Source organism: Galeopterus variegatus, unplaced genomic scaffold, assembly GCF_000696425.1.
Source record: "Galeopterus variegatus unplaced genomic scaffold, G_variegatus-3.0.2 Scaffold15407, whole genome shotgun sequence".
In the NCBI taxonomy this organism is placed as follows: Eukaryota; Metazoa; Chordata; class Mammalia; order Dermoptera; family Cynocephalidae; genus Galeopterus; species Galeopterus variegatus.
This window is the reverse complement of record NW_007741518.1, coordinates 14,641-20,067: the sequence shown is the minus strand read 5'-3', so window position 1 is coordinate 20,067 and position 5,427 is coordinate 14,641. Positions and strand designations below refer to the sequence as shown.

Genomic DNA, 5,427 nt, shown 5'->3' with positions numbered 1-5,427 from the left:
GGTCTGAGCAGGAACAAAATGTTATCTGACTATATGGTTCACACAACTGCCATGACAGAGTTCATTTGTAATAAACTTCAAAGAGCAGATAAGCAAATTTAGCTCAAGAAGGGAGAAATAATTATTCTCATACCAAAAGTGACATTATATGACCATTTCTGGTTCAGAAACCAAAAATTCTAAGGCCGGTCTTTGTACAAGTAATTGCCTGCTTGGGTAAGGCACATGGAGCAAGGCAAGGACCTAAGCAAACTGGACAAGGTGGCATTCTGGAGAGCATAACATGTCAGAAGCCTACTTTCAAAGGGCATAAAGGTTCTCGTGTGAAACCTCTCATGTGCAATTCAGAGCTGAACTCAATTATAGCTTGTTTATTCGGGTGGAGAAGGGAAAGCCTGAGAAAAGCATATTTGCACAGGACCCAAGCAGCATCTTAGAAGTAATTAATTCTAAGCAAAAAGGAGGCCCAAGAAACTCTTTATACCCTAAGAAATCTTTTGCAGCTGAAAAGAAATAAATGTTTAAGTGATATTGTGTCCTGCCCATCTTATATACTATGTGTAATTGTTGTGTAGTGAAATCATTATACACATATTATCTTATAAATTTATCATAGAATATACAATGTGGGGGGAGTAGAACTAAATTCTAGCAAAAGAAAAATGTTAAAGAAAAAGAATTGGGGGGACACACAATGCCAACAGAGCTTGGGAAACCAATCAGAAGAACTTGCACACCCAAAGGTGTGGTACCACTGGCAGAGCTTGAAGATATTCAAGAACGGAGCGAGGCCCATGGAAATAGCAAACCAGGATCTTCCAAACTTCTTCATTTCTGCTGAGGAAAAAGTGAAGTGAGGACACAGCCTTGCTGTTCTGGAAAGAAATTCGAGTCAAGCACATAGTCACCTTCACAGAAAAAATCAATAATATCTCCATCCCACTGTCCTCATCAGTAGGTGGCTCCAGGTTGGGAGAGAAACAAATACCTGCACTTCTTTTACAAAGTTACTATTAAGAACAGAACTGCCCCTGCTGCTAATGGACAGGTAAAGCAGCAGGGTGTTTAAAAATTGGACAGCTAGAGTCAGAGAGCCTGGACACAACCTCCTACTAGCCAATCTCCTTAACTTCTCTGGACAAGGTTCTTAAATTATCTAAAAAGCTAATGACAACAGCAACTACTACCACCACATATAAGATATATATTTACTACAAATTAAACTAGGAACTTCATGCAGATTATGTTCAAAGTTACACAGCAAGACTATTGCCAATAGGTCTTTCTAACTCAAGGGCTTAAATTTCCAGCCAACACGACACACCCAGCATGTCACATCCCCACATCTCCATAGGAGCATGTGCATGGGAGAGCCTATTCCAATCACTGCAGCTCTAATGTATGAGTTGAACTGAAATGTGAAGGTCCAAAGTCTTTAGCAGGAAAATGCCTGAGAAAGCTTCACCAGAGTGTTTCCACCACAACAAGCCCCTACTCATTCCTCATATCAAAGAAGGGCAATTTTGTGAGAGCAACGATGGAACATCATTAAGCATCCATCTTACATGCATGATTTGGCTGCTTCTGACTTCTTTTTGTTTCCTAATCTTAAAAAATCTATACAGGACACCCATTTTCTTCATTTAGTAATGTAAAAAAGACTGCATGGACATGGTTAAATTCCCAGGACTCTAGATCTTCAGGGATGGACTAAATGGTTGGTATCATTGCTTAAAAAGGTGTCATGAACTTGATAAAGCTTATGTTGAAAAATAAACTTTATACATTTTATTTTTATCTTTTTAAAATTTTATTTCATTTTAAAATTTAATTGTACATATTTGTGGGGTATCATGTGTTGTTTCAGTACGTGCATATATTGTGCAATGATTCATCTATGATAAACAGCATATTTATCCCCTAATCATTTATCTTTTCTTTGTGGTAAGTATGGTTAAGATCTGCTTTTCTAGCTATTTAGAAACATACAATATAGTATTATAAACTCTCAGCTGACTAGAACAGTACTTATCCTTCCCAACTACCTTTACTTTTGTTCTTGTTAATCCACCACTTGCTCCCTTCTTACCTGATGTAAAAGCTCTACTAATTTTTAATCTCTCTTATATTTTTTTCTGCTCTTTACCCTTCTTTTATCCTTCTTTTGATCCTCCAGAATCATTGCAACACTCGCATTGTATTTGCATATTCTAAAAGTCTTTTGGTATTTTAATTATCTTCCTTTTCATATTATCTTATTACCCAATCCCTTCACCATTATATTTGCTCTTAAGAGATCATTTTTGACATTATCAAACATGCAGAACAGGAATTTCATACTTTTTTTTTTCGTTTTTGGTTTCTCAAGGAAATTTCTCAAAAGTTTCTTCTTTTATAGTTATAACATGATTTGCTTTATTTATCACTACAATTTATTTTTCTAATGAACAAACATAATTTGAGGACATTTTTAGATTCACACCAAAATTGATCAAAAATGCAGAGTTCCCGTATACCCCAACTCCACAAACACACAACCTCCTCATGATCAATCTCCTGCGCCACAGTGGTACATTTTTTTTACAATCAGTGAACCTACATTGACTCATTATCACCCACAGTGTATAGTTTAGAAGAGGCTTCAATCTTGGTGTTATACATTCTCTGAGGTTTTGGCAAATGTATAATAACACGTATCTACCATTGTAGTATCATTCTGAACAGTTCGATGTCCTTAAAATCATCTGTACTCTACCTCTACATTCATCCCTTCCCCCTCTCCATGGCAATCACTGATCTTTGTACTGTCTCCATAGTATTGCTTTTATCAGAATCTCATGTAGTTGGAATTATATAGTATCTATGTGTACTTTTTAGAGCAGATCTTTTTATTTAGTAATATGGAGGTAAGTTTTGTGTGTTTAAATTGCTTAATAGCTCATTCATTTTTAGTGCTGAATAATATTCTATTGTTTGGATGAACTAGAGTTTATTTATTCAATTTACCTACTGAGGGTGCTCCCAAGTTTTGCAAATTATAAATAAAATGTCTGAAACATTCTTGTGCAACCACAATATGTTTTGCTTGTTGGTTTGTTTATCTGTATATTTTTAGACAACATCATGTTGTGGGATTTTGGAGGGTTTTTTTGTTGTTGCTATGTTTTATTTCTCACTTTAGCAGGAAAGGTCTTTAGTTCTGGATCCAATGACTAGTCATTTACTTATCAATTTTAGGTAGGGGGAGCTGGAGAACACTTACATTTTCTATTCAGTTCCTTAAGTTTTATGGGAAACATTTTTAAGTTCTGTCCAATGGGTAGAATACTAGTATGTTTTCAGTATTCTGAATTATTAATTCTTGCTCTCTCTTCTCAGTTATTCTTATTTTTTTCAATGGGAAATCAGAAGTGTTGACCTCAAGAACCACTATAAATCAAATTCTACAAAACTGATTGTTTTGATTTACAATTGTAGAATGCCTCTAGAGGATGCATATGTGAATATTCTATCAGAAATTTTAAAACATTTTTTCAATTTTAGATTTCAACTTCTCTACTACCAATTTTAGATTTCAACTTCTCGAAATTTTAAAACATTATTTCAATTTTAGATTTCAACTTCTCTACTACCACAGGGCATGCACTGCTTTGAGGTTTGGTCCCTAAACCCAAAGATTTTAATAAAGTTAACATTAAAATATGTTTTAATTATAATTCACTGATGAATGTATATTTCCTTATTTGCTTTGATCCACCCAATTTGTATGCAGGTTCCTCTACTTACACCACCTCAATACTTACAAAATTCACTAAGTTTCCAACTCCGTTTGGAGTGTTAGAATGAGTACTTGATTACTTACTACTTTAAATGTCAAAGTCCCATTTCTCTCATTCATTCCATTGGAGATAATAAAATCCATCACATGTTTTCTAGCTTTTTTCTTCACATCTAGCCCTTACCTTTATAAAGTTGCTTAGCCAATAGTCATCTCCAAATTAACTTTATACTTCTTTCAAAAATGAAGTTTGATACCAAGTTTTTCTCATGGCATTTTTCATCTCTGTATTTTTCAGTGTGTAGATCAAGGGATTAAACATAGGAGCAATGAAGGTAAAAAATAGTGTGACTACTTTATCCCCAGGGAAAGTGGTAGGAGGTCTAAAGTATCCAAATATTGCAGGTCCAAAAAATAAGATGACCACAATGATGTGAGACCCACAGGTAGAGAGGGCTTTATGTCTTCCCTCAGCTGATTGATTTCTAAAAATGAATAATATAATGACATAAGAAACAAATAAGACAACAAAGTAACTGAGACAAGTACACCAGAATTGGCAACTACAAGGACACCAATGATGTAGGTGTCTGTACAAGAACTTTTAACAAAGGAAAGATATCACAAAAGTAGTGATCAATTTCATTAGGACCACAGAAGGGCAACTGGAGTGTCATACATAATTGAAAAAAGGAATGGACAGTTCCACCAGCCCAAGCAGCCTGGACTAAGAGACTGCATTTTGTCCTGTTCATGACAATCATGTAGTGGAGAAGTTTGCAGATGGCAACATAGCAATCAAAGGCCATGGCAGTAAGAATGAAGACCTCAGTACTGCTAAAGAAGTACATGGTAAAGAACTGTAGCATGCAATTGCCATAGGAAATGTTTTTTTTTCCCCCACTAGCAGGCCACCAATCAGTTTAGGTATAACACTAGAGTTATAGCAGATGTCTATAGAGGACAAGTGGCTGAGGAAATAGTACATCGGTTGATAAAAGAGAGGGCTGCACAGAATGGAGACAGGGATGAGAAGGTTTCCTACCAGCAGGGCAACATAACAGAATAAGAAGAGCACAAAGCAAAATATTTGTGTGTTCCAATCATCAGAAAGTCCTAGAAGAATGAATTCGGAGATATTTCTCTGGTTTTCCATGTGTTTGAGTTGACATATGTTAGGAACGAATAAGTTAACTGTCTAAAAGAAAGAAATAATAAATGTAGATGAAAAACTAACAATATGACCACATAATATAAAATTTATTAAAAATTAAATGCACATTGCTCAGAATATTAATTATTCTTGATGTATGGTATTAAGCTGCTTTTTTCTTATTTATGTCTTATTTTACAAATCTACTTTTGAATAATTTTGTAATAGGAATAATAGTATAATTATGTATTTTACTCAAATTTACCTGTAATGATTAAAAGAAGTTTAAGTATTACATTGAAAATAAATAAAATATTACTGCTAATTATGTTATTTAGATAGCAATAAACAATTAACCAAAGACCATAAAAGAGCTATTTTGCATATTTTTAAAATGTGTGCCTTATTCATAGTGTCAACTTTACTTATTTTAATGTGAGCTAGCCAAATTGCCTGAATTATCTGTTAGTAAATCCTCAGGAAATGCAAATTGTTT

At 34.5% G+C, this 5,427-nt stretch overlaps 1 pseudogene; it reads right to left on the bottom strand.

Annotated features, from left to right (window-relative positions):
* Nucleotides 1–4,004: 4,004 nt before the first annotated feature.
* Nucleotides 4,005–4,934, bottom strand: LOC103582254 (annotated as a pseudogene).
* Between the last annotated feature and the right edge of the window lie 493 nt (nt 4,935–5,427).